The following is a 14,923-nucleotide window of genomic DNA, read 5'->3' on the forward strand; positions in this document are numbered from 1 at the left end:
TTACAAGATGCTATAATCCTTCTTTATCATTGCGATACTAAATAATTTATTGATCCAATGATATTTAATCCGCCTGAAAATTACTGACGATGACGATATGCTTAATAGTTATTATACTATAATCTGTTTACTAACAAAGTATGAGTAAATGTGCCTGATAAATTCGCATCTGTACACAACCTGGTAAATGTATAGTTAATATAGTCATAGTGATGCTATGGAGGGAAACCGCCTTGTGAATGGGTAGTTCGAGCGAAGTAAATGCCGAACCCTTTTATATGTAATTGTAAGTGCGTTGAATCCTTCATGAGTAATCACGCTTGTGGCACCAGTGATAAATGTTACCTGTGTTGCTAATGTGGAATCCTAGATGCCCTAAAGATTTATGGTATTTCTCATACTCTAGTCTCCATTGTCTGTATAGCTGTCGTCCTCAGTTTAAGGTGAGATTATTTGTTCCTTAAAGTTCGAAATTACGTCAGTCACAATTAGTTGTATGTATGTATCTATGTATCAAAAGAAGGAAAGAAATTACGAAGCCAGTGATTACCGTTGACACTCAGGAAACCACATTAAAGGAATCTGGAAAAGCGATATTCTGAACATTAAAAAATTACAAGTCTACACTTCATCATTCGAAGACGTAATGCGTGAAGGTGTGACAGAAAATGGCGACCCAGCCAGGATTGTCGCTAGAAGGCGCTGCAGGTCTTTAGATGGAAATTAACCGCTGTGTGGTGAGATGAGATGTGTTGTTAACACGTACACAATGGTGAGAGGAAAGTTGAGGAACCCGTGCAATGAAGAAAAGATGACTCGGTCAAAAGCTAAAAGGACAATGTCACAAAATAGTGATGTGAACTTTGGTTGTACTTGTGACCCACGGAGATCGGTGATGGATCTCACTGTAAAATGTAATAAGTGGGAAAAGGTTTATCATCTAGATTGCCTAGATATTGAACCAGAAGAATATGAACAGTTATCAAAGCATGGATGCCCGTGGGTATGTGAAAACTGTAGTTCAGATGTAACGCATTTGGAAGAGTCTGCACTGCCCGTGCAGTACAATGATGGTGAAGGTTCTCGAACTGAAACAGCATTATCTGGAATTATGCAAATGACACCTGAATTTAGATTGTTCGCAGAATGGTTGGATAAACGTCTCGATGAAAAATTTTCGGAATTCGCCGGTATGATAAATATTATGGAAGAGATAATAAGGGACCAGGATGAAACCACGAGAGAAATCAAGGAATGGAAGGAAGCGGAGAAGAAGGATACTATCAAATTCAAGGAAAGGATTATGTTAAACTCCGGCTTCAATAAGAAAACTTGTTCGGAAGACTCTAAAGAGGCTAAGGGACAGCGTAATATCCAGAGAAAATCGCGGATGCAGAAGAAGAAAGATAAGAAGCGTTCCTGTAAGAAAAACTCTGAAGGAAGAAATATGAAGATGCTCGTCCGGAAGCGAATGAGAGTTAGGAAGAGAAGAGACAAAATCTGGAAGAAATGTCTCATCGTCCGGAGAGAGAAAACACGTCACTGGAAATATCCAGAAAGAAGCATGATTGAGATGAATCGAAAGAAGTCGAGATGGAAAAGTGAATTCATACATAATGATGAATTCCAGGGTAGTTGGAAAAGGAAGAAAATGAAATTGAAACGGAAGTGGATATTTGTCCAGAAAGAAAGGAGAAAAGTCCGGAAGGAATATCATGAAGTCTGGAAACAGAAAGGACAACATTGGAAGGCAAAACCAATGAAGAAAAGAAGAGGAAAGAAATCTGCAAGATCTAAATATAAATATGAGTGGGGAAAACCAAATGTTATGATATGCCATTGGTTGGGTAACAGGACGGACATTGAAAAGCTGATTGCTATTCGATCCAGAACTGCGAAAGTGTTGAGAAGAATAGCTCAGAACTGTAAACCAAAGAGGAAGAGAAAGAAGAAGAAAGGAAATATGCCGAGGTATAGAATTGTAAATAGTGTTAATATATTGTTTTATAGTGTAAATATCTCGTCTATTCGTTACATAATGATGTAAATAACTAGAGACTGCAGAAATCTAATTGTGAAATTTAAATAATGTAATTAAGTAGGATAAGATGGCAAAGTGGCCACTTCTGTAAGTTTGATGATCTTATATGCTGCCATTGCTTAGTGTAGATTTGATGATCTTATATGCTGTCATTGCTTAGTATACGTTTGATGATTTCCTATGTTGTTTAAATTGAGCTACAATGATCAAATTTAACTTAGATTATTCGCTGTAATGTGATATCTCTGTTTACATTACTTATTGCTGATTAAAAGGAAACTTGATCATTCAAGGCATTGATCGTTCAACCTTAGGTTAACCCTAATATGCCCACTGATAATATGAGTCAAAGTTATTGTCTTATTATTTTTAATAATTTCGATATATTAACCCTTTAAAGCCAAAGGTAATTTATAATCTATAAAATTTTGAAAAAAATTATAAAACCTTATTTTATAATTTTTTTATGATGGGCCGGCAAATCTGTGACGGACCAAAATTTTCGTTACAGAAGTTTTGACATTCTAATAAATAATCTTTGTTATCTCTTAAAAATTGCTAATTCTGTGAAGAGAAAAATAATTTTGAATATTATTTGTTTATTTCCAAAGATGATTTATATCCAGAAAGGCTATAAATCTATACTATTTTAGGGGAGATTTTGATTGTTTTAAACATTTAAAAATTATATCTACTATTGAATCTTTTTCCTTAAAATTATTAATATCTATATATAGTTGATTATCGTAACATTGTACAATATAATTATGCTCCTAACTATTGTAAACATATGTATGATGTTATGCTTAGGCAGTAACTTGTCAGAAGAAAAGAAGGAGAGATATAGATACTGTTGTTGATTAGAAGAAGAAGAATTATCTGGATCTAGTTTGTTAACGACAACAAAATTGTAATTAAGAAAAATGTTGAAATTGAAATAATTGTTGAACAAGGATTCTGTTCATTTCTACTAATAACTAGAGTTATCAAGTGTTGCAATTATATTGTGAAATGAATAGTTTTGCCAATATGTTTGCGTAAATCAGCTTCGGGTCCCCTCAACTTATTCTTCTCCACCTCACCTTATAATACAATCATCTCTATCTTTCTGGTATGGTTATGTACAGGCGTTTAACCTTTCAAGAAATTTAATAAACTGTCATAATGAAGTTAAGTTTCGACGTTGAAGCTGTTATTATTTGATGGATAGATTTATGAAGTAGTGTAAAAGTATCTATACTTATCTCTGACATGTACTAGATGGTTGAAATATATATATATATATATATATATATATATATATATATATATATATATATATATATATATATATATATATATATATATATATATGTATTAGAGTCGGCGTGTGGTGCTAAAACTGGATTCCACGTATTTATATAATATTTCAAGTTCGAGCCGTAGTATGCCGAGCTGAATAATGATTGGTGTTGAATCCAATGTAGTAGATTAGTAACCCCGTTGACCTTAGTTTATGTCAACGCACAGTACACAGTCATTCTGTTATGTGGCTACACACTTCTTATCAAGTCGATTTTATGAAAATGCTTACGTCGACTAAACCTGCCTTTCTTTGAAACGCCTTGTAATATTGAATACCGTAGCTCACCGTAAATACAGTCAGGGATTCCAGTCTGAAGCGAATCTGGAGAAGCGATGTCCTGAACCTATTGATTGATGTAACAATTCTCTATGTTGTCGAATGAGAAGAAAATTGTTATACATTATTACATTCTAGTAAACTTTTCCAATTTTGTAGCTGTAGCATTTTGTATATATTTAAAAAATCTGCCTTATTGTAATTATATACAGTAACTGGGCTTAATAAAACCTTTGGTATGGGCTTTTTTAACAAGCATTCACATTTTAATGAGGGATGATGTGTATCTTCAGGTAGCAGTGGAAATCCAGATTTATTGACCGTAATTCCATTTTGAATATCGGTTATAACTAAATCCAAAGTCTTCCCATTATCATTTTTTACATTATTAAATAGTTTCAGGTCAAATAAAGAAAGGAAATTTGCTAACGAAATACATATTGAATCACCCTGTAGTAAATCATAATCACAACCAGTAATCGCTGGTATGTTAAAATCTCCCAATATAATCAAGTTATTATGCTTACTACTACAAGTAACAATGCTTTCAATTTTTAAAAAGAATTCATTATATTTATCAATTTTTGCTTTTGGAGGTATATATACTAAGAATATGTAATAGGTTTTGTATAATAAACTCAACCTAATACATACAATCTCTAATGAATCAATGTGTATAGGTATATTTTCAACCTGGAAATCTTTTAAAACTGCTATTAGAACTCCTCCTCCATTTTTATTCTTTCTATCCTGTCGATACACACTATACCTATGATCTATAAATTCACTATCAAATATACCTTCCAACAGCCAGTTTCAGTAAGTAAAATCATATTAAAATGAGAGACAAGGACACTTGTATATAATTCATTCAATTTTGATCTCAACCCTTGAACATTTTGATAATAAATTGACAACGTTTGACTAAGATTCATTTTCGTATATAAAGCAAAGCATTAACTTCATCAATAGTACCAAGTGTATACACATAGGTGTCACTCGCTCTCTTTTTCAGTTTAACATTACCCGCATAATCTATCCAGACAAAGTCATAATTCCTTTCTCTCTTAACCCTCCTTGCCTCTTTGAATACCATTTTCCTATGTGTTGTTAAATTCTGATTCACATAAATAGTTCCACCAGTTGTGTAACCAATATCACTACAATTTAAATTTCTTTTAACTTTTCTTTTTTTCATAAAAGAATCTTTATCACATCTCCTTACAAATTTAACTATTATACATGGGTTAGGCTGAGTAGGTGTTTTTTTCATTCTATGGCAAATATCTATCATATCGTCTGTTACATTAAGATCTAATGCAGAACCAACCTTTTTGACAATAGAATTGACATCCTCATTCTGAAGAATGGGTATACCATGTAACTCAATAGTATTTCTCCGACCATATTGGTCTACTTCATCTAATTGTAACTTTAACTTGTCAACCTGTTTTTTCAATAAAGAATTTTCACTTTTTAGCGCTTCAATACTAGTCCTACATTTAATTATTTCCTCATTTTGATTTTTCAGTAATTTTGAGTTTTCATCCAATTTTTCGTGTGCAACATTCAATGACTTCCCCAAATCGTTCTCTAATTTTGTGTTGCACGTTTTAATATCATCAACTTCCTTCTTTATGGTAAGTAACAACTGATACACTTCTTCCAATATAGGTTTTTTTTTCAACACTCATTGAAGTTGTGAGGCAGTGTCTAAAACACAGCGGATTACTCCCAATCTACAATGCTGCCACCAAGTGAGAGTATACATGAAACACAATTCTTTAAACTATCAAACGTGCCGGCATTCGTCAACAAAGGAAACTGCGGTGCAATAATCAGTCTCAGTCTTTGTTGATCAGCCCTCGTACGAAATTTTAGATTTCCGCTCGAATACAGACCACAGCTCAAAAATACATTTTGGTATGAACACTTCTTTGTAATTTTGTGTCAAAAATTCAACATATTCCAATTTAGTATAACGAATGAATTCACTTTGGTTCAAACCTTAGTGATAACGTCTCTTAAAAACAAATTACAGATGCAATGGAATTATGAACTGCTAACACGAATAATTCGTATTGCGTGCCTATTTAACGTACGTTTTAAAATAATAAATTTCAATCATATGTATATTGTATGAAACACTCGTAATATCACCATAAATTAATATTATACAAGATTAAAGCGACTGTTGATTTGTCAGTATCAAATACAGTGGCGTATTTAGGGGGTGGCTTCCGGGCTTAAGCCCCCCCGAAATCTTACCTAGTATAGTAAAGTAAATGAAATATCTTGCAGAATGTTCACATTTTCAGGCAAAGCCCCCCGAAAGTTAACAAAGCCCCTCCCGAAACAAAATCGTAAATACGCCACTGATCAAATATAACATACGATATTTATAATTTAACACACATTGTGATTAAACTTATACGAACAGCTTTGTACTTTATTATAACCTGGAAATTATCATGAAAACTGAATATCTTGTTTAGAAGATACACAGAAATGTTGTCTAGTACGTGAGTCAAATGTGATAGGTCAGACTAGAGTGAGAGATTTAATGTTTAACATTAATATTTTACGTATTTCACTGTGAAAAAGCACTATGTATCATGATAGTCATCCTAAAGTTTTCGAGGGTATTTCTTGTCATACCACGCACATAGCAATCGGCTAAACAAATAATTGATTGAATTTAATATAACAAATACTCGAAAGAAATGTTAGCTTCGTTAGACATAACTAGAATAATACTAAAGTGTAATTCAGTTCTATCTGATTACAATGTAACGTCAATAACAAAGTTTGTGTGTGTGTGTTTATTTATCACATCATTCGTGAACTACAGTTTTGAACCTGAATTTTACTGATTAAAAAGTACGTGGTAGCTCAGAAGTACAGTGGGTCCTAGGTAAACATTATGCAATTGAGTTATTTACTTGTAAGTATTCATCGTTATTTTCACATACCCGCGTATTAATTTGGATTACTCATAATATTCATTAGATTACATAGCAAAAGTTCAAGAAACATACTTAAATCATTGTTAATTCAAAGCTTAACGTTCCATTTTAGCACAGAAGCCACCTACAACTTAACGTATGATACGAGCCATTTTAATTCCCACCGGGGATATAAGCCGAGTATTCTGCGCCACAGGTAATATAATTAACAATTTATTCAAGAGGAGATTGGAGCTTTCATTCAATTTCTTGACAAGAAATACCACAAAAATACATTTAGACAAAAAAAAAAAAAAAGCTTCACTAAACACTTATATAACAATATTTCGAAAACATTACGAAAGTATAATGACTGAGCAGTACAGTGCTCACCGCTGGTACGAAAGGTTCATTGCTCAATCCCAAGCCATGGTCAAGGATTTTCTTGAGATATTTCTATTTGAAACTTCAATCTTAACCATTTATAATCATTCGCTTGCATTTATCAAGCATCTCTTTAGCCTAGATTTAGTTTCAAAAACAGCCTTTTGAATTACTAAACATCATGGTTTGTATCTGGACATTCCAAAAGAAATGAAAAAATACTGTAGGCTTTCGAAATACAAATGTGCAGAAGAATGGAGAGAAATAGCTGTGTTGAACAGGAAACGATTGAGGTGCTAGTGCCAAAGAAAAGAACAATTTAAGATGTAATCAAAAAGAGGAAGAGAAATTGATTGGGAGATTGACTGAGAAGAAACTGTATCATGAGAGAATAATAAAAGGTACAGTGAAAGGAAAAGAAAGATTTTGCAGTTTTGGACGATTTTTTTTTTAATCCTATGTCAAGAAGAAAACGTTATCAAAAGACCGTGGTGCATGGAAGCTTCTAAGTTAGCAATGACACTATAATGAATACAAGGTAACAAAATTTCACTCTGCTTGTAAATGAAAATTTCATAAATAACAAAACGGTGAAACCTAACGTTAATAACATATACAGATATTTTATACATAAATTTAAACTATTACTTGAAAGCGCCTTCCCTTTGTCTAATGGAAAAATAAATAACACACATAAAAAACCGTGAATTACAAATGACAGAGTTTCTAGTATTAGACTAAAAGAGTTGTGCAATCTTAGCAAACGTGCAAATAATATAAAAATTCTTGATTACTTAAAAAAAATACAAATCCCTGTACAGTCATTAAAAAGCCAAAAAGAACTATCACAGTAATAAAAATAAACAATGCATACAATAAAAGCAAAGAATCGTAGAACATAATAAAGTGTGAATTAGGAAAGACAAATGAAAAACACAAAAATATAGTATTACGTATAAAAGATAGTAACTTAACTATAAATTACCCAAAGTTGGTTTATAGTACTTAAATAATTATTTTTGCACCGTTGCAGAGAAAGCTATTCGTGGTACACTTACCTCAAGTAGATAGACTTGTACGTAGACTACAGTCACTTATGTATTTTACGTCAACTATTTGACAAAGGGTCAAGCTCAAAATTTCACTTTTTCAGAGAAAGAAAACAATATAATTTCCATAGAGGAAAAGTTAAAAAGTTAACTATGTAATAACTGATCATGTATTCCACATAATCATTATCTGGAATAGGTGACGAGTTATTACATTATTGAACTGCTTACCTATCTACGGAATTATTGTTTCTTCCTTTATGTTTAAAAAAGTGAGCTTTTAAAATACGACCTTTCGTCAAACAGTTGACAGAAAGTCATATTTCTTTACCCCAATTTCCTCACAAGAGATTGAATAAGCAACATGTGAATTTGATAATAAAAGGTTTCCAGGAATAGATTATATTTCACAGTTTCTTTTGGAGAAATATATCCAAATTATCGCGCCTGCATTAGCGAACATTATTAATGAGTCATTTTCTCAAGGAATCTTCCTTAATGCATTTAAGTTCTCAGTCGTTAAACCCTTGTTCAAAAAAGGATCTGGAAACGAAATAGAAAATTACAGTCCTATTTCACTTTACTTTTTTAAAACTTGTTGAAAAACTAATATGTAAGAGACTGTTGTGTGTCATTAATGAGCAAGACTTAATCTCGAAAACGCAAAAAGGAAAATCCACAATTATTGTCATATATGAACATATCAAAGTAGTTATAACATCTATTGAACAAAAAGTTAACTCTGTGGGCATATACTGTGATCTTTCAAAAGTTTTTGATTATGTAGATCATGATATTCTTTTTGGAAAATTACAAAAATATGGTATTAGAAGTATTGCGTTTTGAAGTGGTTCAATCGTACTTGTGCAATCTAAACAAATCGTACAGATTCTTCATATAGACGAAACAACTAAAACTTTGAGCAAATTAAACTCAAATGAACAAATTAGTAGAAAAGTTCAACAATGATCCGTTCTCGGACCTATACTATTTCCTCTGTATCTTAATGATTTATTTATCCTTAAATATAGAAAATGGTAATATACTTCTTTCTGCTGATGATGCAAAAGTAATTGTAACTAAAAAAAGGACAGAGATAGCTTGCAATAAGCCATTGATCTTACAGCATCCCAACTTATGCACTAGTCTTCTGCAAATAAACTAGAACTAAATGCAGATAAAACAAAGTGTTTCTACTACAATTTATCTTACAGAACATCACATCAACCACCGCAGATATCCATGAATCATGAAGTATGTACATTTACTAATACCATAAATTTTTAAGTTTCGATAATAAACTTTCCTGGCAAGAACACGTAGACAAACTAAGCAAAAAATTATCCCAGGCTATGTACATAATACGAACTCTAGAATACTGAATCTACAATCATGTCCTGGTACTATGCTATATTCTATTCTCATATTAAATACAGAATTTCTTTTCTTTCTTTTTTTTTTGCCAAAACTTCAGAATATACTAAAACAACAAAAATGTGTCAGAAGAATCATTATAAAATTACCGAAACGCACTAACTGTGCGAAATTATTGAATCATTGACCATAATGGCAGTTCTTTCTTTGAACATATTTGAAGTTCTCAAAATTACCTGGGATCATTTGGATAATATAAAAAGAGATGGTGATATTCATAATTATCTTATACGTGGAAAACATAACTTATCTACTGCGTATCATAGAATATCTTATAACAATAACAAACATGTTATTGTTTATTTTAGTCCACAGTCCAGATAATATATCAACACGGACTAATTTCATAAATGTATACATATCATTTTATGAATGTCACCTTTTATTATTTTCTCTTCTTACAACTTCGTTACAGATAAAAATTCTTTTTTATATATCTATCTATTCAACAAAATATAATTTCTTTTCTTCTTCTTCTATCAAGCAGTTTGTATACATTTAAGCACCGTTATTCCAAAATCAAAATATAAAAATTGAAGTATATCGTTGTATTAATGGCTCCCGACGGACTTCTTTAATTGATTACAATTCAAGAAAGAATCCTGGACCGTTACATATTTATACATATGGATACATTACTTTCCGAATAGTCCTCGTATATATACTTTACAATACATATATGTTAATTTCATTTCATCTCATCCTTATCTTTATTTAATAATCACTTCCACTCTAATTGTATAAAATTATTGATGAAGAGGACTAAATTAAAAAATATGATCAATTTATCAATTATTTAGGTCCTAACAAATTCTTCGAATCAATATTATGGGAGCTCATTGACAAATCAACTCAGTATATGCTGACATACCATACGAGTATAACTTATTACTTCCATTTGGGCATAATTAACATAGCCTGGATAAACAATATTTGTATCGATGCACAGACATAAATAGCATAGAATTCAGAAGTACGAATTACAAAGAAATTATAACAATATTCAAAGTGAAATAAAACAAAACTTGATCAATATCATTATCAGGAACAATACAAATAAAGAAAGTATTATATTAAGAATCAGCCAAGTTTATGTGGGTTAGAATACCGTATAACATGTTTTATTTATTCAAGCATATCTATCATAACTTTTAGTAAACGATATTCGTATTCATATCACAAAGTACTGAAATCTAGTATCTATCATTTTTATTATTTGTATAGGGTTCAAACAAAGTACGAATGACAAATGAAATTATAATTGTATTCAAAGTGTAAATAAACAAAAACCAATTGAATATGTTTTGTTGGACGCCACAACATTAGCTTAAGTTATATTACCAAAGGGTTCGATTAAGTTGCATTGTACGCCACAATCTTGTATACAATTCTGTCTATTATTTGCTTTAACAGTATTCCGATTTCTATTTTGATAATTTCTGTCACCTAAGAATCTACTGCGATATCCATTTCGGATAAAATTAGATCTGTCATTCACTTAGTTCCGAAAAGCATTACGGTTGTTGTTCCATTTCCTTCTAAAATTAGATTTGGTTCTACTACCGGTAAAATTAGGTTCAACTCTATTTTCAATACCACTGGATCTACTATTATTTCTCGCATTACGAACACTTTCTTCTCTCACATTAATGTTCCGAACTGTTACATAATTAACTTGATTACGATTATGATTTGCTTGATTTCGATTATTATAAGCCTGTAGCGTAAATTGGCTCTCAAATTTCTGAAGTATCATAAGAAGATTATTAAAATTAACACATTGCGCAGAAATCAGCATTTGTTCTAACTTGAAAAGTAACAAGATTCGTATTGAGTCTATTGATTCCGGTTGGTATGGATTAATTAATTTTAATTCGTTGTAGGCCTACACAGATATGACAAAATCAGTGAGATTTCGGTCCACTTTCGGATTAAAATGCCGATTCCGAACTAGGGCGTCCCTATTGCCCAACGTGAAGTCATTCTCAAAGTTAGTAAGCAAGGCATTCTTAAAATCCAAATAATTACGTAAATTATTTTTGATTGCCTTGAACCACAGAGCATGGGGGTAATAGAACATGAGGCAATATTTTCAGAAATTTAGATTGGCCAATTCCCATTAAATCACATTCATCTTCGAATTTTTCCAAGAAAGTACTGGCCGGAATGTCGTCTGTTTTACCACTAAATTTCGTCAAGAACCTAATCTCACTAAATATAAAATGATTAGTCTTACGAATGTGCTTACAACGACTGGAGTTTACAGGAATATTTCTATTACGGTCATGCAACTGATTTCCTCTTCTATCTATCAAAATGCTAGCTTCGCTGTCATCCTTCATTGAATATCCTTCGGAAGAACCCTCCATGTCCACTGCTATTTCAGGTTGATATGTTATTTGTTCAGTATTTACTACTGGAACCGGATCACGGTTTAAAATATTAAACTTTTCTTTAACAGTGGTTATCTCTTCTTGACTACTGTGTTCATTCACTATGGTTTTGACAACTTCCACAGAATTTTGCACATCCGTAAACCGGTGTAGAATTTGCTCCATGTTAATATCGGTTCGTTCCAACTTATGATTTAGTTTTTGATTTATTTCCTTAAATTGTCATCCATATTTTGTTGCATTTGTTCCAGCTTGTTATCCATTTGCTTCTGCCGCTGCGATATTTGCTGGGTAAGTTGTTCAAACTTGCTGTCCATTTGGTGAGTCAGTTGTTGACCTAACTGTTTTATAATATCAGCCACGTTCGCTGCTGAATTCATACCTGGTAACTCTATATTAACATCTGCATTTGTATTTTCAATTTTAGGAATACTCATTTTTAAGTTTCTATAGATTCGTTTTCCACTTCTTAGTAAAGTAAATTCCGTGTTGAAAGTTATATCGAGACAGCTTTACTTAACTTCAAACTAATCTCAAAAGATCTCGGGTTTCGGTACCATTTAAAATATAACAATAACAAACATTTTATTGTTTATTTTAGCCCACAGTCCAGATAATATATCAACACGCACTAATTTCATAAATGTATACATATCATTTTATGAATGTTACCTTTTATTATTTTCTCTTCTTACAAGTTCGTTACAGATAAAAATTATTTTTTTATATATATATCAAGGATGTTATAAAATAGAGGATCTGCCCTTACAACAAAATCTTGAAGCCATACGTCACAGTTTCGCCACCCCTACTCTGCCCACTCCGCCCAATAGGATCGCAATGTTTTGAGCCAACAATCATGGCGGAAACGAAAGTAGTCAATAAGACGATGGTGGAAACGAGAGCAGCCAATCAGACGTGCCGATGCTCGGTTGTTTTTTGGCTTCATCGATTTAATAGGATGACGATACATATGGGCAGATTCTCTATTTATAACACCCTTGATATATATATATATCTATTTAACAACATATAATTTCTTTTTTCTTCTTCTTCTACCAAGCAGTTTGTATACATTTAAGCACAGTTATCCCAAAATCAAAATATAAAAATAGAAGAAATCTAATGCAATGATACACGATATCGTTGTAACCTGCATATGGAAAAATCAAATTTCTATATGGGTGTAAAACTGTATAATAATCTACCTGGGTATATAAAAAATAGTCATAAAAAGAGTTTCTTTCTCACTTCAGTGCGCAAACTGCTATTAAATAACACGTTTTATACAGCAAATGAATATCTAAGCAGCTCGTCGTGCAACTTCGAAAAATAATTAAATCCCTAATTGTATATATCAGATGGTAAATACAAACATACACACATATACAGTAATTAAAATAGTAATTATATCTATATATATATATATATATATATATATATATATATATATATATATATATATATATATATATATATATGTATATATATATAATTCAGTGTTATATAGATTGTAGAATTGATTTAGCCTATTATATTTTTGCAAGTTGTTGAAAGCATGAGCATTGTATTTGTTCTAAGTACTGTATCTATTTTAAGTACTAACGAGTTCCATACTATTTTGTACAAATGTAACATGATCCACAGAATGATTAATAAATCTAATCTAATCTGTCAATAATGGCAGAATACTTATGACGTTGGTGATTATTATTTGCACTCTCATTGTGCATTTTATAGTGATATATAATGACTTCACGATAAAAACTAGATTAATTTTGACACTTTCCTTTCTTGAAAATAAAACAAATATTAATGCTACGCACTAAGAACTATACTACTAGGGAAAAAAACAACAAGTAATTACTTATATTACGCGACCTGTCATGCGCGTAAAACACACTGGGGTAATAGTAGAAAGAATAAATTTGTTTTTAAATAATAATATAAAAAGTTATCAGGATTTTATGCCGGAAAAGAAATTTTTGCTGAGAGTTGTTTAAAGATCTTAGTAGTTTACCATTACAGAGTTTATATTTGTATCACGCAATAGTATACACAAAGCTGAACTCTGAGGATTTCATATTCAATAAAAATATGCATACTTACGATAGGTATAGTAGAGGTAATTTCTACATTTATCAACATAGAAGCAACATGTGTAAGAAATTAATACCTGCACTAATAATAATAATACTAATAAACGAGAAAAGTATGATTCATTAATACAATCTTAAACTCAAAAATTACTGAAAATGCATCTTCTAAAAAATTGTTTGCATACTCTTAATGAGTTCTGTAATTTTGACTGCAGTAGCATGTAATTATTTTCACAACTTTACAAATTAACATGTATACGACCTACGAATGTAAGTAAACTAAATTGAATTGAATAACAGAAACAAAGCTGAATAACAGTTTGAGGCTTTAAGAGTCATCGCCACTACATTCAACCACACACACATTAATTTGACTACAAATGCGCAGTACCACACAGCTAATTAAGGCAAGCGTACATGTTCTCGCGGAATGGTATGACATTCATGAAGTCGTTTACGTTTTGCCTTAGATCATTACAACAAGTAGCAAAACAAGAAAAAGAAAGAAATATTTTCTTAAAGGGTTTGTAATAAATGAACATTTGACACACTAGTATACTTTTTTTTATTATTTAACCAGCTATTTTATAAATTTTAATTCTAAGCTTGGGAACGTAATGCTTCACATAATAGTAATAATACTAGAGTGGAAACAGAGTAATTTCAATTTCTAATACATTCAAACGTTAAAAAAAAAACTAAGAAAAATGGAATGCATATATCTCACGATTTTATGAAAAAAAAAGAATACAGCTGACACTTTTCACGCAATCCACGTTACAAATAAAAACTTTTTTTTAAAAAAAAAGAAGATAAAACAAATCAAACAACTAAAATTAGTGCATTTTGTACAAATTATTTACAAGATACTTAAAATATAAAACAAGTACACCAAATAATATTTACATTAGCAGTTCAAATCTACACAACTTGCAGTAGTCGTTTTAATAAAAAACA

This window comes from Thermobia domestica, chromosome 2 (genome assembly GCF_964235325.1).
Source record: "Thermobia domestica chromosome 2, izTheDome1.hap1.1, whole genome shotgun sequence".
In the NCBI taxonomy this organism is placed as follows: Eukaryota; Metazoa; Arthropoda; class Insecta; order Zygentoma; family Lepismatidae; genus Thermobia; species Thermobia domestica.